The sequence below is a fragment of the Lissotriton vulgaris genome, chromosome 3_1, assembly GCF_964263255.1.
Source record: "Lissotriton vulgaris chromosome 3_1, aLisVul1.2, whole genome shotgun sequence".
Classification (NCBI taxonomy): Eukaryota; Metazoa; Chordata; class Amphibia; order Caudata; family Salamandridae; genus Lissotriton; species Lissotriton vulgaris.
The window spans coordinates 2,080,252,097-2,080,275,916 of NC_141689.1; positions in this window are offsets into that span (position 1 = coordinate 2,080,252,097).

The window sequence follows — 23,820 nt, forward strand, 5'->3', positions numbered from 1 at the left end:
GAATAGCAAATTCTCTGCCAGAAGTAGGGATAGTTAAAGTTACACAGTCCCTACTGTTTCTACATGCCTTACATTTTCTGCAGCATCTGAAACCTGGCTTGCCCTTTGTCGGATTTTTGCTGGTGACAGAATTATGCTCATTTCATCCTTTAGAGATTTACACTTCCAAAATGTAATCTGAGTGTTTGTGTTTAGATGCAATTTAAGATGGTTGTCAGTTAGGAGGACATGCCAATGTTTATTGAAAATCTTTTTGATTTCATGGGCCTGGCCTGAGAAAGTTGTGATGAATCTTACATTCTCGTCCTCAGTTGTTACACGGTTGGGATTCAGCAATTCATTTCTGATAGTTGCATCTGCCCTAACACATGCCTGACTGATAGTTTTGTTCTTGTACCCACGTTCCTTGAAGCTTATACACATTTTCTCCTTTTCAGATTCATATGCTGCATTGGTGTTACAGTTTCTTTCAGCCCGGAGTAGTTCCCCATGGGGTATACTATCCACTAAGTTTCGTGGGTGAGAGCTTCTTGCACTCAAAAGACTATTACCCGCCGTCTTCTTTCGAAACAGACTGGTATTTATAGTCTCTCCTTGAACTTCCACTAATACATCCAAAAACTCAATACGAGTTTTATGTTTGTGTTCTGTTAGTGTTATGTTCATTTTGTTGTTATTAAGAAGCTGTACAAACTTTTTAGCTGTTTCAATAGTGCCATTCCAAATCATAAAAATGTCATAGATGTACCTAAGCCACAGGACCACTTTGTTGTTGAATTCATTGTATTGCGTGGACACCTGCTCCTCCCACCAGCCCATGAATAGATTGGCATAACTGGGGGCAAAGCAGGTGCCCATCGCTGTGCCCTGTGACTGTCGGTACATCGTGTCATCAAAAATAAAGATATTGTTGGTTAGGCAAAAAAGGATCAATTCTAGCAGCATTTTTGAATGATTTGCGAAGGAGATAGATCTCATTTTCAGAAAATGCTCAACTGCTGCAATTCCTAGGTCATGTCGTATACAAGTATATAAGCTACTCACATCTAGAGTACCTAGTGTGTACGAAGATTCCCAGTGTATTCCTTCAATTATTTTAAGGAAGTGGGTTGTATCTTTCAGGTAGGTAGGAAGGGAAATCACAAAGGGTCATAAGTAATGATCAATATATTGTGAAGTATGTTCCAGCAGTGATCCCATTGATGAGACAATAGGTCTCCCAGGGGGGTCTATTGCGTTTTTGTGGAGTTTTGGTAGAAGATAAAGGATGGGGGTCTTGGGATGATCACATTTTAGGTATTTATATTACTCCCATTCCAACAGACCTTTATCTCGGTAATCGTAAAGCAGATTATCGAAAGGAATTTTGGATGATTTTATGTCTTCCGGGGTACAAACCTGGTAGCAAGTGGTGTCACCTAATTGTCTGTTGCCCTCCTGCAAATATTTCTCTTTGGCGAGCACCACTATGTTTCCCCCCTTGTCTGAATTACAATATCAGTATCATTTTTTAGATCTTCTATTGCCTGTCTGAGAGCTGGAGACACATTTTTCTTATTATTAGGCAATTTCTTAGTTCTTAGTTTCTTGATATCTGATAACAGTCCTTTTTCAAAGACTTCAACAGCTTCACAAACAATGTTTGGTAAAAATTTGGATTTTGGTCGAAAATTACTCCCTGGGTTCACATCAATGTTCTCACTGTTCAAAAAGTCTTCTCTCACAATATCACCTGAGGAGATTATATTCAGGTGGTCAACATCATGACTATCAATAGCATTAACAACACATGCATTCACATCAGGGGCCACATTCTTGGGATGAGTTTCAAACCATTTTTTTAATTTCAGTTTTCTAGAAAAATAGAAAAGGTCTATTCTGGTTTGTGCATAATTAAAATTGGCAGAGGGGCAAAAGGATAATCCTAACAACAGAACTTCAGTCTCATGAACAGATAATAGTCTTTGTGAAAGGTTTATTACCGTCATATTTTGGCTTTGCTGCCCCTCGTCATTACTCCCACAGGCGTTTTTTCTGCGTTTCTGTCTTGCTTTGGCTTGTTTATTCCTCTTGTTCTTCCCCGACCTCCTCGTCCTCTTCCCCTTTGGATCCCCTGATCTTGTTGGTACTCTGCCCTTCCTTGGTTCAAGACTTGGAATTGTAATAAAAAATTACTCTGCTTTTTCTGCTGATCATCACTGCTCGCCTGATTAAGACCCACAGTGGATAGGTCTGGGAGGCTGCCATCTGATATGTCACTCTCAGTTACTTCCACTCGAGATGCAGTGCTTTGATTTAGTTTGGCTCCCAATGTTGATTTATCAAAGAGGTGATCATACTTGCGGTAAAAAGTGAGAGTACGTCCTGATTGGTAATCCTTAAAGTCTCTTAGAAACTTTCATTGTTTTTTCAAAGTTATTTCCTCTTCAACTTTAGCCATTTTGATTTACAAGTTTTTCACGAAATCATCCAAGGCTTCTTTTGACATTAAGGTACCTAGTTCGATCATCAGGTTCTCTATTTGTTCCAGTAGCTTACTGCGATCTTTTAGGGCATATTTGACTAATATGCGCATCATAGTCTGATCCCCTAGCCCTTCTTAGGTTGTCCCATAAGGACCCCCAAGGGCAAAACATTTTTTTATTTTTTTTTATAAAATCATGGGGTACGCGCACGGTACGCGTACCGTGCACGTACCCCGCGATTTTTCGATTTTTTATTTTTTTGCCCTTGGGGGTCCTTTTGAGACCCCCTGAGAAGGGCTAGGGGGTTGGGGGGTCTCTACCCTGCCCCCTTTTTGTGTTTTCCACTCATTTTTTGGGCTCTCTTGTGCCTCAGTTCTCCTGAGAAACAAGAAGGTGGCCAACTCTTCCTGGTTTGGACAGTTGGAATGTTGACAGTCGACTGCCAGCCAATCAGGATCGCGCTTGCGCATGTAAGGGTACGCGTACGGTGCGCGGACCTGTAAGCTCATATAGATATATATGTGTTTTTGAACCTAATTTTCATAAAAACCACTGGAGCAATTTTCACCAAACGTAGCAAAGGCACATCTGCGTACCAGTCCCTACAATTTTGCCAAGTTTGGCGTAATTCCGTTCAGCGGTTCGGGCTGTAGACTTGTCAGACCGTCCTATGGAAATTAACATGGAGAAAACACGTTTTGGGACCCCCCTTTTTTCTCAGCCCCCCACTTCACGAATCCCCCCAAAACTTTCAAGGAAGGAGTGGAGTGCAGCGAGACCATTTTAAGGAAAATTACACGCAAATTCCTCAACCGGCGCCAAAGTTATTCCCAATAGAATGTTCGGAATTTCCTATGGTAGCCAATCCTAACTATATATACCTACTGGCTATCGTCAGTAGGTAATATATATATATATATATATATATATATATATATATATATATATATATATATATATATATATATATATATATATATATATATATATTACCCACTGGTGGTCGCCAGTAGGTATATATAGTTAGGATTTTTTTGAATAGGGATTTCTGCAAATTCTATGTTGAATAACTTTGGCGTTGATGGACGGAATTGGTTGAAATTTTCAAGAAAATGGTACATTTTGTTTCTGAGCGTCCTCTGAAAGTTTGGGGGGTTTCGTGAAGTGGGGGCCGAGAAAAAAGGGGGGTCCGAAAACGTGTTTTTAACATTGAGTTTTCCATAGCTCGAACGGCTGAATGGATTTCTATGAAACTTGGCAAAATTGTAGGGACTGGTAGTCCGATGTGCCTTTGCTAGGTCTCAAGATATGTGCTCTAGTGGATTTTGAGTAATATAGGTTAAAAAATATATATATATCTGTAAGCGCGCCCCGGTACGCGCACCGGGGAGCGCTCCGGGCGCGGAAAGCTGATTGGCTCTCGGGTGTCTGTAAACATTCTCAACAGTCCGGAGCGGCCACCATCTTGTGTCTCGATAGGATCGAGACACAAGAGGTGGCCAAAACAAAGGGGGAAATGACCATAAGGGGGCAGAGTAGATCCTCCCTGACCCCCTAGGTTTGATGTGGGGTTTTTTTTTTTGCGGGGGAGCGCCCGGTACGCGCACCGGGAAGCGGTCCGGGGAGCGTACTATGGGGAAAAAAGAATGATAGACTTTTCAAATATTGTATGTTTATTGATTGTTCTTTTTGTTGTTTTTTTTGTTTTGTTTTCTTTTATTTAAGTAGCAACATGTAGGTACCAATGCAGAGTCTAAAATTAAATATACACCATCTCCTTTGTAGATATCTTGCATGTTGTTTCAGAAGTTATTGTGGTATATGGAATTCATACCATAGTCTGTCAGGAAAGCAGAAACAATATGGAGGCAGGAGATGATAAAGAGATGTTAAAATGACATTGGAGATAATATAGTTGGAGAAAGGAAGTAACTATGAGCAAACTTACTATGTAACACAAAAAAGTTGCACAGTATATTTTAAGTCTCACTTTAAATTATATCTTTTTGGGTACTATTTCATAATTTTCATTTAAAAAAGAATAATGTCTCAAACAATTTTAACTTATAAAATTTAAATTTATTGTTGAGATTTTTCAAAATCTAAAAGAATTTGCAACATTAATTCATCTGGTATGTCCTCCTTTTCATTCCATCTTCAATTTCTTCAACACATTTAATTAAGTCTTGGTCTACAGTGTCATCCAAAAAGTCTATTTGTTCTTTGTCTTCCATTGGATTGTTTTCCATATTTATTTGAAATGAAATTTTATTTTCCTTCTGTTGTGCTTCCATTTTCTTGCTGTAAATTGCATAAAAATAAATATATCAGTAGAGATAGGGCACTGTTGGGTTTAAGTTCAGACAGGTACTTGTGAGTTTTTAACAGTGAAGTTATCTTTGGGCAGTGTATGGTTTCAGGCAGGAAGTAGAACTATTAAAAAGTGCCTGTGATGAAGCCTAAGTTAATTCATAATTATACCACAGAAGCCTAACTCAATCAATAATTTTAATAAATAAGCCTTTCTCAATGTCTAACTCTTATAGAGGGACAGTATATAACTATCTGAAAACGTTTTACAAAATTAACTTAAAGTGCATAACATAGTTCCCCTTCCAAATTAACAACTTACCTTTGTGAAAGCAGTTGAAGTTTTCACTGAAAATCCTATTCAAATGTACCTCAGGTAGTACTAGTCAAAATGGCTGTGTTTCCCTCTCATTTTTGATATATATTCATGTACTTAACCAATCAAATGTCAGCACATAAAAGTACAAAATGTAAGTAACATTTTAATTGGTTAAAAATTCAAACAGTTTCATATGTGTTTTTGTCATGTAATTTACCTCAGGATATTTAGACAGGGCTACAGCCCAAATGGCTCAATGGAATACCACCAAATATGGGTTAATGGTAGGGACTGCTATGTAGTAGGGCCTATTCTATATTTGATGAAAGTGTCTCCAGTGGTTTTTCTGTAAATTACTTTCCCACATTTTTTTATCGAGCGCTTACCGGTGCGCGCCCCGGTACGCGTACCGGCAGCGTTACGGGAGTCCTCCATTTTGTGTTTCGGTAGAATTGAGACACAAGATGGAGGGCAAACAATGTTCGGAATGGGTAGAAAGGGGCAGGGAAGACACTTACTGACCCTCTAGGTTTTCTGAGGGGGGCTTAGGACGCTCATATAGGCAAAAAAAAATTTTTTTTTAAAAATCACGTGGGTAGCGCCCGGTACGCGCACCGGTAAGCGTACCGGGGAGCGTACTTTGGAGAAAAATAGTGAAAAAAGTAGAAAAAGGTAATCGTTTTGAATGAACAGAGGTAGGGTAGCTCTGAAAAGAGCTTTTGGGTTTTGTGGCTGATTTAGGTACCTAGAAGTAGGTTCCAATTCACAGTCTTAAATTCAGGAGGAATATTCTATTCCCCTCATCTGAGAAGTGCACACCATCTCCTCTGTAGATGTCTTGTATGTTGTAACGCAAGTTGTTGTTGTATATTGAAAGCATTCTAAAGTCTCTCATGTAAGCAGAAACAGATTTATTTACATGTTTCCGTGCTTTCTCAAATTGTGGACAAAATTGGTTGGACCAGTTCCATTTCTGTCTTTGGCATATATTGGAATATAACAAGGCAGTTTGGGGAAAAAGTGTCATCATTGGATGAAAGGTGTCCTTTAAAAGCATTTCAAGACCAACCCCAGTCATAGTGCCCAAATCATTTCCACCACAGTGCACTATTAAGAGGTCAGGGTTTGGGAGATGCATAAAAAAAATTATAATAAAAACATATAAAATATATTTTTCCTTTAAAAGAAGAATACTTTTTACAGCTTTTGATATTTGCTATTAAAAAACCATTGAAATTCACTGAAAAAAACATAGGTTATAGACCATATATAGTTAGTAATTAGCATTTACAAAACCTTATTTTACTCACACAAAACCATTGAAATTCGCATATATAGTTAGTTGCACTAACTATATATCGCGCACCCGCAATCCACTGCTGATGATGTCACATATTACATCATTCATGACATGGTCAGTGACATCATATATATATATAAAACCTACTGGCGGTTGCCAGTAATTAGTTATAGTTAGGACCGATTGTCATAGGAAATCCGCAACATTCTATTTACAATAACTTTGGCCCCTGTTGACTAATATTCACGAAATATTCCAAACTGATGGCCAGCTCTGGTCCGCTCCTATCCTGAAAGTTTGGGGGCAATTCGTCAAGCGGGGGCTGAGAAAAAATGGCTGTCCCAAAACGTACTTTCCCCATGTTATTTCACATGGGAAATTTTAGACACGGCTACAGCCCGAACTGCTGAACGGAATTACACCAAATTTTGCAAAAAGGTAGCCCTTGGTTTATAAAGTGCCCTTTTTAGGGTTAGGCCTACGTCACCATGAAGTGGGGCGGAGCTCCAAGCTCCTATTGTTAAAGAGAAAAAAAAAAGGTTTCTTTAGGGCTCGGGCCAGAAACATTCCTTAGTGCGCGTGCTTTTTATGTCATCTGCATAGTAATTCGTCTTCGCTGTGCTGTCTTTCTAGTAGCCTTGACGCGATAGGCTATATGTTTTTTCGTCTGCCATTTTTGGCATTTTCTGTGCGGTTTCGCGCACGGCAGTCCATAAATATCAATTAGGAGCTGTCAGGGTTCCACGATAATGTAATGCAGATGTTGTGGGCACGTTCACCAGTCTGCAGTGAATGGCGCGCGTTCGTGCTTTTCCTGTGTTCTCTTCAAGACTTCACGGTCTGCCTATGGAGTAATGTAACAGGTACTGACCACTTTACTGTTTACCGAATGGTCTCCAAGGAGAGAAAACATGAGTGTTTTTCCCACCCGTACTACAAGATAAAAAAGTAACCCACCAATAACCGAAAATGAGATTTACGCCAGAAAAAAAGGTATTGTTTATCGTTATCGAGTTAAGGAAATGGTGTTTTCCAGAAGACAGTCGTAATTTACAGTTTGGTGCGGTAGATGCAGGTTTGGGGTGACTAACTTTTGGGTGTCTCCTCATGTTTGCTGCCTTTAGCCTCATGTTTGCTGTCTTTAGCCACACGTTAACAGGAAGAGCTGCATCGACCTAGCCCAGCTCTAGAGAATAGCCGAGGTCAGTGTGTGTGCCCGACAGCTCGGGTGCACCGTTGTGCATCTTGCTGGTGTGCACTGCACTCCTCCGGATTCAAGCTAGCCAGGGTAGGTGACTGCTCGCCGCCCCGTTCCCTTCTCATGGTGCGCACCCCAGGCCGCCTCTGTCAGATCACTGCTTGTGAATCACCAGCGTGTACGTGTTATTTACAACTCATTTGAGGGGAATCAGCACCGAATATACAGAGGCCACACTCTGGATTTAGTTACAACAATCGCAAAACTGTAGTAGACTTCACTTCATCATAAATCTTCTCGGTGAGTTTGCAAGTTGTTTATTTGTTAAGGAGTTATATAATTCCACGAATGCCCCTCACTCTTCTTACGGTGGCTTGTTTATTGACGGAGAGTATTTGTTCTTCCAATTCCTATTTTGTTATCACCCTTGTCGTTAGCATTATTGTACCTACAATCATAAACCTCACTAACTTCTTACTTCCGCCTATTTCCTTACGCTGGAGCAGTGGCCCTGGATTGACTTCATGAAGTTTGCCGCTGATATTAAACTAATCCGAACCTCCGGCATCTTCTGCTGTAAACTGTGAGGTTCTCTGAGGTGACAGGTCACATCCTTTTCAGTAAGGAACGCTGATAGCTGTACCATCTAGCGCTATATATGTGATAACTTATGCTATGCTGAGCATTAGACTGTAATATCACATTTCGCGTCATGTTGTTAACCTTGTTACTTGAGTGGGGTGCGTGTAACCTGTAATCAAGTTCAACATACGTTGCAGCCACGTTATGTCGCATGTTGTGCGGTGGGGTAGTTCTTTCCAAGCCACATAAGTGTTGCAGTGGGGCGTAGGGCTCCACAACGCACCGTGCTGTTGTCCGGCATTCGCTGGGCTGTAGTATACTCAATGCCACGCAGTATCCTGCTTTTAAGTTTTCCTATTTAAATATTTTTTCTAGAATTGTTATGACATGTTGATGTCACCTTATGTTCTGTGGTGCGCTGCAACTCCCACTTCATTGAATTCTTTTGTATGCCTTGTTCTGACTTTCTGCTTCACGCACTGCACCTGTTACAGGCTTTAACCCCGGGTGTGGTACTGTAATAATAAGAAAATATTCCTGTCGTGCTCCGCTGTGCACTCTAGCCACTTCTAACTATGCCATGAATGATGCCCGTGCCAGGCTTAGTTTTGTTATTGCATTATAGTTTCCCGCCATATTACCTCAGGCTGCGGTGTTATACACTTTCAACCTTCTGCATGCTCGGCCGTGTTGTAGTTTATCCGTGCACCCTTTTCTATTTTACCACTTCCCACCTTTGAACTGGTACACATATTTATGTCATACCCATTTGTGTATGATGGAGTAGTTTTGCAACAATACAATAAAGTTATGTCATGTATTTGAGCAAATGTATATATATATATATTTATTAGGTTATTGTCATTTATCTATGTTAATAAATACAGTTCAGTCTTCGTGCATTTGTTTGCTATTTTAACCACACGACGTACGTATAATCTTGTGTTAACGCACATTTATGACCTATGTATGTCATGTAAAGTCATGCCATGCTGCACACATTTAAATCAGATGACGCAATTGTGTCATGTTCTGCCTCTTATCACGTAATACGTTTGTGTCATGTTATCTTACGACATATTTCGTGTTGGTATGTCGAGCTTTCAAGGCGACATACTGCACACTTGTAAAATATGTATGTCGTATGCTACGATTTATGGTTTTCATCACGTGTTTTTTGTATGGTATTGTACCGTATTTCTATTTCCGAAGTCTTTTTCTGACGTTATTTATATTCTCCACGCCATACCACGGCCTCCTTTTAATACTATAGGTACGTGGGTCTCGCTTTGTAGAATATTTTTTTGTACCACCGTACATCCTGCCTTGTATGTGTAGGGCGTGCCGTGACATTCTATGCCGCGGTGCACTACCATATATTTGTATCCTAGTATAGCATGCTACCTTTAATTATATAAGTCATTCTATTTTATGGTACAAATTATATATTTTTATAATTGTACAAGTCATAATGCATTTATGATACATTTCTTTGATTCTGTGTCATGGTGCATATATAATATATTTGTGTCACCCTATGCCAGAGTACAAGTAAATATATATTTAGGTCATGCTACGTACATATGATGTATTATGTATGTACTACCACAGAGCATGACCAGTCATATCAAGATAAATGTGTGTCATTCAATGTTATTGTACATATAATTATATATCTGTGACATTTGGTGCTATATATGTTTGTGTTATTCAATATATGATATGTGTGTTTTCTCATTTGTGATGTGGTTAACTATATTACCCCCTCCCCAGCCCCAGTGAACCCTCCCCAGCCCTTGTTTCACCTCTCTATAATATATATATACACTCTATAATATTCCTTTACCTGTTTACCCCAAGTACTTTTGTGACATGTGTCAATCTGCGGCTTCTAATACCTCATGTTTTAATGTAAAACGCTGTACTACCTCACAGACTAGGCACACTTTAAAATATTTTATGTGTTTCAAAGTATGTGCTGTGTCATGCTACAGCAGTGGTGGCAATTTAATCAGGCATAATAGCGTTTGCTTCTGTATTACTGTACATGAGGAGTGCTTATGTCATGGTGCAGTTTATGAGCATGCTCCTTTTTACAGTGTGTGAGTGTGCAGGGTGAACAGTGTGTAAGTGTGCAGGGTGCACATTGTGTGAGTGTGCAAGATGAGTGTGCAGGATGAACAGTGTGTGACTATGCAGGGTGAACAGTGTGAGTGTGCAGTGTGAGCAGTGTGTGAATGTGTAGGGGCAGTGTGTGAGTGTGCAGGAAAGAAACACTCAAAGTAAGTCCACCACACACATACATAACACCACACACATAAGACCACACACACCATACACACACATATACCACACACACATACCACACACACACACACACCACACACACACCATGTACACACCACACACACATACACCACACACACACCACACACACATACCACACACACACACCACACACACACCACTCTCTCACCACCACACACTCATCACCACTCACCACAACACACTCACTACCACACACTCACCCCCACAGACTCACCCCCACAGACTCACCCCCACAGACTCACCACTACAAGCACAACCACACACACAACCACACACACAACAACACGACACCAGCCGTCAGTGCACGCTTTCACCAGGGCCAAACACCACCAGCCATCAATGCACTCTTTCACCAAGCACAAACACCATCAGGCGTACAACACCAGGCAGCCGTCAGTGTACTCTTTTACAAGGCGCACTCACCAGCAACCGTCAGTGCATGCTTTCACCAAACACACACCATCAGCCATCTGTGCACGCTTTTACCAAGCACACACCCACCCACCAGCCGTCAGTGCACCCTTCCACCAGGCACACACACCTCCCGCCGCCAGTGCACTCTTCCACCAAACACACACACCACCAGCCATCAGTGCACGCATCAATTGTTAACGAATCCACAATAAACTATTGTAGCAATCGCAGTATGGTACACTTTACTTTTAAACATATTCATCTAAAGCACAGCATGCCACCATTGCTACAATTACAATCCAACCCACATAATTCCACTACACACCACATGCACAATGCCATTAGCTCAAACTCAAAAAAACCCGAGCCCGATTGCATTTCTAATGCTTGTTTTAAATGGTGTGAATCCATGGGAAATAAAAAAAAATAGTGGTGAAAAAATCATTTTCCCATCAGAAAATTTAGACACTGTTATAGCAAAAACTACTGACCGGAATTACACCAAATTTGGCAAAAAGGTACTGCTTGGCTCAGAAAGCGACCTTTTTAAAGATGGTTTAAATCTGTTGAGTAGTTTTTGAGAAATGAAGGAATAAAGATAGTGATATCTGTGGCCGCTGTGGATCCGGGGACCCTCCTGATTAAGAGCTTTATGGTTATTGGCTGCCAACACTTCAAACCAGGAAGTGTTGGCAGCCATCTTGTGCCTCGGTAGAACCGAGGCACAAGAAATCAGTCAAACAAAGGCGCAAAACACAAAAAGGGGGCAGGGTAGAAATACCCTGACCCCCTAGGCCTGCTGAGGGGGTCCCACAAGGACTCCCAGGGCCACCAATTTTTTTTTAATTTAGTCGCCAGGGTGCGTAGATCCGGCCGAAAAAAACCAAAGCACGGACTCCCGCGCTTTGTTGATAATTAGCCCCTGGGTGGGCCAAGTCCCAGGGGCATGCCAAAAAATATTTCAGGTGTGTTGCATGCCTATCAAGGTTAAGTTGCAGGTACATAAGTGTGCTGCAAGCTGGAGACTAAATGCTCACAGGCACTGTGGTGCTGTGGAACACCGTGTGGGCCAGACTGACGGTCCGCTGAAAGTCTCTTCCTAGACTCCAACAACGAGCTGCCCTCTGTCTCTTTTGAAATAAATTGACCGAGTGACTTTTTTCAGCTTTTACCCAGCAGACCAGCAACCATTGGTGTCTTCCTGGACTTTGTGACCAGAGATTACGTGCCTTTGTCTGGACCTCTTCTCCACAAGGGCGTGGCCATAGATGAGACGTCACATGATGGACCAAATCTCTGTCCACAGAGAACCGCTCTGGAAGCTCCTATCGTTTCCCTGATGTGCCTTACCCTACACTCATCACTGATATACCTCATCGATGAGCGTCACCGCCAACAAGCCTCACCTCAGACTCCTCGTGATGAGCTCCTGACATAAGCGGCTCATCATGTGTTGTTCACTCCATTACAGTTGGGCCACAATGGGCTAACTTGGACCTCACAGACGTGCCCCACCTCTAGCAACTCACCTTAAAATTATTTACAAAAGTGCTTCATTTAGAGCTGTGCACGCCATGGCTTCGCACTGTGCTCCTCACACAATTGCCTCCTATCCTGTCAGGTGCTTTTCAGGTCATTTGCATTTTACACTCCATGAAAACTTTTCTTCTTTGCATACCAGTCAGTCGAAAGTGGGTACAAACACTTTTCATTTCCCCCCTAATCCACATACGATCTGTGCTCCTGTCCTGCTCCCTGGACCTGCCACGTGCCTATTGTGAGTGGGCAGTGCGGGGGATCGTGGCGAATGCTGGACATTTCCATCAACCATGATGACGCCGATGTCTCTGGTTTTGGCACAGAGTACTTTGGCTTCAGTATTAGCACAGCCTTCTGCGCCCATAGGTTATCTGAAGTCTATTCACGGAAGGAATCTGGTGCGAGAGGCGACAAAAGAGGATTCTGGCATACTTGAAGGGCTACAGCATGGGTGGTTAGTGGAAGCATCCCATTTTGTGACAAATAAACAACCCAGGCTAAACACAAAAACTGGCAAAGTTCAAATAAAAAAGAATGAAGATAAAAATGAAGCACTAGAATAGCATAAAGGATTTAGTTTAATAAGTTTGATTAAAATGTCATGAAGATATTCATTGTCATAATCATTCATTAAAAAACAATAAAAAAGATTCTTTTAATACATATATGTGATGAACGAATTATATCTATAAGAAGTGTTCCCAATGATTCAAAGAGGCAATGGCTTTTCGACTACGCGTTTCGACACTTAGAACATGTCTTCATCGGGGCAATACCATCGTATTACTAAAAATAGATGAACAGAGTTTTAAAATAATGTCTATTTATGCTAAACAGTGTACAATGATCTGTACAGTTTTAAACTTTAGGGCCAGAAGAATGATAACCAAACATGGTATACCGCTTTACAACAAGTAAATTACAATTTGTTATATCCTCATATTTAACATATGGCTATGAGGACAGTATAATACAATTAAGTAATACATTTTTCTTTTCATACATGAGCACAAATGAAGAGAATGAAAACAGGGGAAACAGAGAAAGATACAGATTAGTGCATAGGTATTAGACAGTAGACACTGGTGCTGCTTCAGTAAAAAAAATTAAAATTTAAAGGTCCATTTCTTTTTTCTAATGTTCATAGGTACTTTGGCAGCCTATTTAAATACACTATGGTGCCTCACAAAAACTACCGTAGGGTAAGGAAAATGCAGTTTAGACAGTTCTCTCGATGGCAGTTCTAACTAATTATTTAGTGCAACCTAACTAATTATTTAGTGCAACCTTTGTTGGTGTTTAATGGCAAGCTTACCTTTAAATCTTGGAAGGAAAGACTTGATAGTAGGTCCAAATAGGATCTGCAAGGGGAACCTCTATATCTAGTTGGAGCCGTTAGGGGAAAACAAAGATACCAGATATAAGTTGTTTGATGAGCTGTGGTTGTAATTGGCAACTATTGGAGATACGTGTGAAACGCGGCAGCCACATTAAATGAATTAAAAGAAATACCTTGATTTTGTATAATATCCAACTACCCAATAACGAATGTGGCAACAATCTGATGTGTTTTCGCGGGATTAGAAATGTTGTGACTCAGCGGTTTGCTGGAACAATTGCTTGGTGCTATAAATGAATAAAATATGGCATCTTGATGTTGCCGTTCGAGCAAGGATTTACATTTACCTCCTAACAATATTCATAAAGAAAACGAAGGGGCCGCATTTACCTGGATAAGCGTATTGAAAGGACCCGCTTCTAATGGTGCACCTGGTAACGTTAGATGCGTGGCTGTCGAACTTGGGAGGGCGAAAGATAGGTTACCGGCTTTCTAAAATACAAAGCAAGAGGGATGTAAGCAACCACGACAACAAGCGCGTCTAGGTTCTATAGTTAGAACGTGCCGTAAAGAGTCGACACGGAAGTTACCTGTGTGCAAGACCGCGTTATCAGCAGGAATGGCGTCTGGTACCTCTTAAATCCGAACAAATTATAGCCAGTAAACCCGATACGTTTATATACTCTGTGGTCCTATAGGCTGTGGAGTGCAACGGCTCCACCTACTAAAGTGATACCAACACAGCTATTTGTAACTGAAGAGGAAAGGTGTGGAGTGTCATATTCCACCGAAAAATGCATTGTGGGCGTGAATCCTCACCATGGTTCTTTCAAACTGAATCAAAGCGGTTATCTCGTTCAATATGTGTCCTAGCAACAGATGTTATTGAATATTAAAGATGAAAAAAAGGGGGGGTGCAATGTACTGCCAGAGTCCATATACATTACAGTTATATTACAGTTTTATATAATGGCGTTCTCGTAGTGGAAGCATCCCACCGCCCAAGAGAACGCCTGTTCTTACAGAACTTTGGCTGGAAGTGACGCCATCAAGAGAAGATAGCCTTGTGCTAGTGTTTCTTAATTGAAGCCATTTTAGCGCCTGGCACCACAGCACCATTCCCTATAATCTGTTTTAGCACAGGCAACACGGTTTGGCTACCCTAGGACCAGCTCTACGAGGGTAAACAAGTGATAGATGACCCCCAAATGACCCACCTACTGTTCTGCTCTACTCTTCCAGAGGGGGAATACAGCTGGAACCACAATGTGGCATCTGCACGGCCAGTGGTACTGCACCCATGGGTCGTGATGCCCCAGATTACAGAATGCCCGCCGAGGATGCTAGGCAGAGGGCAGCTGGGGCAACCCGATGAGAGGTCACACTGGAGAGTTACAGACCGGAAGAGGACAACTGGTGCCATCCCTAATGCCCAGGTGAGAGATCACACAGAAGCATTGCTAACCGGCAGTGATGAATCAGGAGACAACACCACTAAGCCCCAGGTACGTGCTCTTTAAGCAAGAATGAAACCAAAGGCTGCGGATCTCTGGATCCAGACCTAATTGCGCGATCCACGGGTTCTACAGGACCTTCAGTGCCACATCCTGCAGTGAGCCACAGAGGGATGGGCTATGACACATGACTGACACTCACTGAGTGACTATGACAAGGCAAGGATGTACGTTGTTACAACGCATGCTTTTACCACGCATGCCTTTACAACGCAGGTTTTTCAACGCAAGTCGTTACAACGACTTGCGTTGGGGGGTGCTGGATAGTGAATAGTTTAATTTACTATTCCAACTCCAACTCCAGTCCCCGTGGATAGTAGGGAAGGTGTTGGATAGTAAATTAAACTATTACCTATCCTACAGCGTCCCCCCCAGCGCAATTCGTTGTAATGAGTTGCATTGAAAAACCTGCGTTGTAAAGGCACTGCATGGTAAAAGTTGCATCGTAAAGGATGTTTCCCCAAGGCAATGCATTGAAACAATGCAGTGCACATTTGAAGGCCATCACATTACAGAGTGCAGGCAACATCTCGAAGCTGCTGCTCTTCCTACACAGAATCACTACAGTGACCTTGAAAGTAGTCAAACCTCACTACTACACCACTGGGCCAAAGCACCTGCCAGCCTCCATCAGAGATCGGTGTAACACCACCCAGAGGGGTCACCTGCACGCCTCCGGGAGTCCGAGGAGGGAGACATGTCACCTCAGGCCCAGCCCCTTCCTTCACCATTGTGCAAATGCACCCCTTGGCGAGTTGTACGTTGGGGAATTAATTCCCTTTCAATAAAAATAACCCACCAGGTATCTCCAGTATGTACCAGGTGTTCAGAGGCCACACCCCTTTTTACACTTCTCTGCAATATAGCCTTGTGGCCCTTCCTGGAGGTACCTCGTGGGCTAGTTGGACCCCAGAGACCCTCAGTATTCAAGGGGACTTTATCCCCCAACTTAAAACGCCCACAGGGCGTGTTTGCACACATGTCACTGCAAGCCCCCCCCTCTCTTCACCAGTGTGCAAACGGCCCAGTGGCGTGTTTTAAGACGTAGTTTTAATCCTCCTGCTCTATTATGTACTAGGGGCTTCCAGAGGAGGTCATGTTAATTACAGGGGTACCCCAACGCATAGTGTTCCCTAGTGTATGTCGGTGTTTTCACTGTATTCCAAGTGTCTTTTAGCATACCACTGGCTCTCGGCCTGGTTAGTCAGAGTCAGTTAACACCAGTGCCCATCTGAAAAAGTTGCGGGCACAGGATGATTTTGTAACAAGGCCTTTTTCTGCTCCTCTGTTGGTTCTTTCTGCATATGTCTTGCTTCTTCCTGCACTTTTCTTCATCTTTGAGGACTTCTGTTGCTTCTTTCTGTATTTCTTTTGCTTCTTTTTGTGCGTTTTTTCTTCTTTCTTCACATATCCTACCAATGTAGGCCTATTTAGAAACTAGCATTTAAAAAACCTTTGAAATTCACATAAAAAACCATAGGTTTCAGGCACGTTATAGTTAGAAACTAGCATTTAAAAAACCTTAGAAAATCACTGAAAAAACCATAGGTTTAAGGGGCGTTATTGTTAGTTGGACATTTCACTTGTACAAAACCATTGAAATTCCCCGGTTATAGTTAGTTCTGCTAACAATAACTTGCGCGCCCACAATGCACTGCTGATGACGTCACATATTACATCACTCAAGACATGGTCAGTGACATCACTCATGCCATCACTGATGACATCTCAAATGACATCACTGATAACATCATGAAAATTATCACAGCCAAGTTTTCCTCTAACTCTAAAGACGTTTTCCTTGGTGATTTCAAACTGCACTGGAACGACATCAAGGATCCTCATGTCAACGCCATCAAAGACCTCCTGGCCGACCAAGCCCTGCTTCAAGCTTGTTCACTCCCAACACATTCAAAAGGCACCACTCTAGACAGAAACATCGCTAAGGAATCAACAGTGAAGCTTATCTCTTTAGACCCATGTGACTGGTCTGACCACCATGCTATTACTTTCCGATTACCTGGCACCTACAAGACAAGGGCACTGCAACCGGTAATTCCTATGCGATGAGTTAGAGACAACAAGGACCTTAATCATGGGAAACTGACGGCTTGCTGCATGTCTGACCTCCCCCCTCACATATCACAACAGTCAGCGACCTCAATGAACATTACTCTGTCACTATATCTTACATTCTTGATGACCTTGCCCAGCTAAAACTAAAAAGATCCCAAATCAAAGACAGAAACCCCTGGTTCAATGGGTCCCTCAACAGCGAGAGGAGATTCCTCAAGCAGTCATAAAGAATCTGGAGACAGCACCCCCCAGCCGCACATTTAAAACTTCTCCGCCAGGCAAGAAATGCCTACAACAGGAATATCCTCAACTCAAAAAGTTATTCTTCAGATCTGAACTGTTGAACGCCAAGAACAGACCCCGTAAGCTCTTCGAAATGGTCAAACACCAATCTAACAAACTGGCCAAACATCGAAAGAAATCCCCAAGTCGCTAATATCATCTGAGGAATTCTCCTCTTTTTCATCTGACAAAATCAGTGCCTTAGGAAAAAAACTTAGTTCCGCCACTTACCCTCAACCCCTGCCGGATCTGCTTCCTCCTTCTGCGCCGCCCCCACAGGCTTCACCCAAAAACCAGGTGCACTGGACCGACTTCAAAATTTATGACGAACACTCCGTCTCAAAAATTCTATCCACCATAAACCCAAAAAAGCACTTTAATGACCCACTCCCTTCCAACTGCCTAGCTGCTGCCACTCAATTTAATATTCCTAGCTGGACTGCAATAATTAACACCTCCCTTCTTCAGGGATCGATACTCGACTCTCTGAAAGCCGGCCAAGTCTTTCCCATCTTAAAAAAAACGTCGCTTGATCCTGCCTCCCCTGACAACTTTAGACCTATTTCTAACATCCCACTCTAAGCTAAAATTCTGGAGAAGTGTGTGCAACAGCAGCTGAGTAGGGGCATAACACAGGCCCCCGCAGCCCCCGCATTGCAGAGGCCCCCTTGCTCCAAGGCCCCCTCACTCAGTGCAGGAGCAAGCATTAGCAAGCCTCCTAGTTCCAGAATTAAATTGCGCGCATGGCCTCCTCATTAATCAAATGGTGCGCACAAGCCCCCGGGCTGCGTTGTGAGTGGTGCGTGCTCCAGGCAGGGGCCCCTTCACTCAGCCAGCAAGCCTCTGACTTCATAAATTAAATGGGCGCATGGCGCACGCCAGGCTTCTTAATTAATTCACTGGTGCGCATGTCCGCCAGGCCCGAGGCGGGCCTCTGAGACTTTTTAATAATTATTGTGTGGGGCGCGCAAATGTCTCCTCCCTCCTACCCCCCGTCTGGCTAACCTTGCCCTTTTCTGCTGCCCGCTCGCGCTGGCCACCGAAGGAGCTGCATGTCAGGCCTCTCAGGTGAGTTGAGGCAGGAGAGGTCCGAGGGCTTATGATATAAAAGCTCCGCTTGTAGCATTTTGAGTTAAATCTTCATTTGTCTTGAAAAGCAAGTGAAATCCGGAGCCACACAGAACAGGTCACGTGGCTGGTCTGTTTTCACAAGATTCCCTATTTGGTGTGCGTTAAACTATGTCCATACCTTGTCATATTGAGAGTCTGTGAAAGTCAAAACCGAAGTTGCCTTGTTACTGCACTGAAAAATAACGTCATTGACCTTTTGCCACGCAGAGATTTGCTTTTTGTTTATTTCGTGCCTTGTTTCACGTTCACTAACTCTGTTAAAAGATTAATGTGCGTGAGAGAGAACTTTCCGGTGTTCTTGGTAATGAACACTTGGCCACACTCCGGATGCAGGCAGAAGGTGATAGGAGTGCGAATGTGATAAAAATATGGAAGAGCGACACTTGCTAGAGTTACAAGACTTTGTTTACAGTCATAATAAAGCTGCATTTTCAGCTCTTGTTGCTATCAATCAGACCGTAAGCCTCCTTTTCACATGTTCATCGACTGACAATGGCAAGGACAATCAATCAATCAATCAATCAGAGTACTTGTAAAGCGCGTTACTTACTCGTGAGGGTCCCAACGCGCTGAGGGGAGGGGAGGTGCTGCTACTGCTCAAAGAGCCAGGTGTAGGACAACATAATATAACATAACATAACAATGATACATTGTTTGCCAGATTTCATCAGCAGCAAACCAGGATTTGTGGGCCAGATGTCTGTCTGCATACACTATCATCTCCCAGCCCTGTCCCTGTGGAGTAATGGACCCTAATGTAAGCAAGGGACATGGGCCCGCACCCCAATTGGGTGGTAATATTAAGCCATAATGGGAGCACAGAGGCCTGGCTCTGCACCCTGGGGCCTGGTACCATTGTAGTAGCTCAGACAAACCACGTCTATGGTCAGTCCTACCCAGTATTCATTTGAAGGAGCGGAGTGACTTTGTGTAGCAGGAACTACTGGAAATATTCACTTCCATCGTTCAATGACTTTTAGGGAGAAGGTGAGTCCTTAGCATGTAGTGCCTTGAAGTTTAACTTTCTATGTTAGCACATAGTTTGTTGCCAGGGAGTTGGGCTTTTTGAGAAAGGTAGCTGCATTGCCTATTTGGCCCCCAAGTGCAATGATCTTTATTTTGAAGCCCTTGAGCAGGAGTATACTTTTCCTCATACAGTGATGCGAGTAATGAAGGCATTTAGCGGTGTCTCTTGGATATCCCACCTCCTTTGATTTGGCATTTAATCACAGTTGGCTATCTCCTTGGGGGTCATTTCAGTGAAGTGGGGGAAGCAGCGGTTTGGACATTGTGAGTGCACTATGGATATCCCATCTCCTTTGATTTGTCACTTGTGTGCAACACAAGATTGCAGCAGAATAGAAGGGGGTTCCCGAGTGGGATTTTAGGATACTGGCAGGAAAAAAGGGGAGAGAACAATTGAATAGAAACAAGAACTACCCTGCCAGGGTTAGTTTAAAGGTCCCAACAGGGATCCTTACAATCAGGAGGGAGGTGACAAAATTTACGTATCAGAGCAAACAATACATCACACAGATTCAATACACCTTTTTTATGAAAATAGAGATAATTTATTTGTTATTTCTTAAGTTTGAGTTCATACAGTGAATCCATATAGATGCTTTAGAAAAAATATACATACATTGATTTAGAATCTTGCATAATGCATATCATAATTGTAGTTTAAGCAGAATGGGGTCTTTAGGGAATTTAGGACAATGTCCTAAATTCGGTGGACCAAAGGCCATAGGTCTCAAGGAGACAGGTCTTTTATCCCAGTGGTTTGGTAGGAGTGACGTATCGAGTGAATCAGATATTCTGAAGTTAGGTGCCGGATTGGTTCCCCGTCAGTAGCGAGGCATATACAGGATCACAGGGGACCGGGGAAGAACCCCCAAGTATGCAAAGATAGAGGCGCCTCTGGCGGGTCAAATCTTAAACGATCCAGCGCCGGAGTGTGGTCTCGCCACGGGAAAAGTACACACAGGATCACGGAACGGGAAGGGGAAGGATCTGGGTCCTCAGAGTTAACACGGACCGCGAGGCGGCGTCCTCTCTCGAAGGGGGGGAAGCAACACAAGATTGGCCTATATGGTAATCTGGCAATGCCAGGAGGGCTGGTCCGCCAGGTCAGTGTGTTAGTCAGTTCTATGGTCTGGTTTGACAGCACGGCTGTCGCCAGGCAATTGTGAGTATCACTAGAAAGGGAGGTAGGTTATTCCCACATCTTGGGAGTCAGGAGTACATAATTTGATTGTTGTGTGCTTCCACAAAAAAGTTCTTGCCCTCCAAGCAGCTATGATCATTTTGTTCATTTATCCAGCTGTCTCAGCTTGAACTTTTACGGGTACACACGTGACATTGTAATGCTATTAAAAGTGTCTTTGATAACTAGATAATATATGTATTATTTTTCTGGCAGCAGCACAGATGTAAGGAGGGAACTCATTAACCTACACAGGATTTTAGATCTGGTTTCACTTCGCAACTGTCACTTGATGTTTTAACCTACTCCGATATTATTCCACTTTTTTTTATTCCACACAATTATACCACTATTCCAGTGGAGTAACAAAGGCCCCCGCAGTGCAGTACCATGGCCTGTGAGCTCCCAAGTAAGTGCCGAAGTGGGGCCCTCCATGCACTTTGCAGGGGTAGGCCTCAAGTTTCGTTCTACTACTGGCTCTGTGCTGTGTACACATCGTGAGTTTTTACCATATTTCTTGTTTTAGGCATTATGAAAACAAACATCGTTTGAGAAATTGATTGTCGAATAGAAAAAAGAAACGTTTACTGCCTATCTATCGCTCGTTTAAAAAATACATCAATGTCAAAAACAATTTTTGGTCCGAAAAATTGAGAAAACTGTGCTTGCACTATTTTTGTTACCGAATACAGCGATGTTGTAGAATGTCAGTTCACTTTTAAAAGTGGCGAAACTTATGTACCCATTTCTTGTTATGCAATAACATTGTTTTATTTTGAGAGAAGGTTTTGTGTATGTCCCATTCCATTCTGTGGAAGTACCAGCAATCATGCAATGTGGCGAGAGGATGTGGCGTAACAACCAGAGCTCCTGACGTTTGGAACTGGGGAACAGGGTCTCGAGTTTCGGCATCGGCTCAACATCCTGAGATTCTGGGCAAATCCTCTAATCTCCCAGTGCCTACAAAATATGAATGTGTCCTTGTGTAACGTAAATGGTGCTCATGTAAAGCGCTCCAATACCTTTGAGTCGAGTTCCTGCCATTTTTAAATTGTAAAAAAGTCTCAGTGGCATTCAAACACATAGATGCGTCATAGCAAAGCCCAATCTGATTTTCTTCACCCTGGACATTTCTGAAGATGATTTACAATTGGGAGCTACCCTCGCCTCGTACAGATTCTGATAGGTGTTGTTATTCAAATCTGTTAACTGGTATAGCGAGCCACTGAGGGTGGCATATTGACTAGCAAAGGTGTCACAGCATACCTACTGGTAATTCCAAGCATTATTAGTAAGGACAGACTGGTTACTCTAGAGACAATGCCGTGAATACAAACACACAACGTCATTCTTTTCTTTCTGTTCCTGTCTTGCTTCTTTCTGCACCTCTTTTGCCTCTTTCTGTAGTTCTCTTGCCACCTTCTGTACTTCACTTGCCTCTTTCTGTAACTCTCCTGCCTCTTTCTGCACTTCTCCTACGTCTTTCTGCACCTCACTTGCTTCTTTCAGCACCCCTTCTGCCTGTTTCTGCACCCCTCTACCCTCTTTCTACAACTCTCTTCCATCTTTCTGCCCCACTCTTTCCTCTTTCTGTACCTCTGTTCCTTCTTTCTTCACCTGTATTGTCTCTTTCTGCACCCTTCGTGGCTCTTTCAGCACCTCTGTTGCTTCTTTCTGCAGTTATCTTCCTCTTTCTGCACCCCTACAGAAACCTTTCTGCATCCCTTTAGCCTCTTTTTCCACCTCTGTTGGTTATTTATGAACGTCTTTTGCTTTGTTCTGCACTTCACTTGCCTCTTTCTGTACCCCTCTTGCCTCTTTCTACACCTCTGTTGGTTCTTTCTGCACAGCTCGTGCTTCTTCCTGCACCTCTGTTTCAAATTTCTGCATCCCTCTTGCATTTTTTTGCACTTCTCTTTCCTCCTTCTGTACCTCTCTTACATCAGTCTGCCCACCTGTTCCCTCTTTCTGCACCCCTTTTGCCTGTTTCTGCAACTCTCTTGCTTGTTTCTGCAGTTCTCTTGCTTCCTTCTGCACCTTACTTGCTTCTTTTTGCTCCTCTGTTGGTTCTTTTGCACTGCTCTTGCTTCTTTCTGCACCTCTCTTGCAAATGTCTGCACCCCTCTTGCCTTTCTGTACCATTTTTACCTGTTTCTGCACCTCTCTTGCCTCTGTCTGAATCACCTCTCTTCCCGCTTTCTGTACCTCTTTTGCCTGTTTCTGCAACTCTCTTGCCTCTTTCTATAGTTCTGATGCCTCCTTCTGCACCCATATTGCATTGTACTGCACTTTTCATGCTTCTTTCTGCACCGGTCTTGCTTCTTTTTGCAACCCTGTAATCTCTTTCTGTACCTTTCCTGCCTGTTTCTGCACCTCTCTTGCCCCTTTCTGTACCTCTGTTGCCTCTTTCTGCACTTCTCTTCCTTCTTCCTGCACCGCTTTTGCCTCCTTCTGTACTTCTGTTGATTCTTTCTGCACTTCTCTTGGTTCTTTATGCTCTGCTCTTGCCCCTTACTGCATTTCTCTGGCCTTTTTAAGCGCCTATTTTGCTTCTTTCTGCACTCCTCTCTCTTCTTTCTGCACCCCTCTTGCCTCTTTCAGGACCGCTGTTGCTTTTTTCTGCAGATCTTTTGCCTCTTTCTGTACCCCACTTGCCTCTTTCAGCACCTCTGTGGCTTTTTACTGCAGATCTCTTGCCTCTTTCAGCACCCCTCTTTTCTCTTTCTGCACCTCTCTTGTCTCTGTCTGTACCCCTGTTCCCTGTTTCTGCACCTTTCCTGCCTGTTTCTGCACCCCTTGCCTCTTTCTGTACATCTG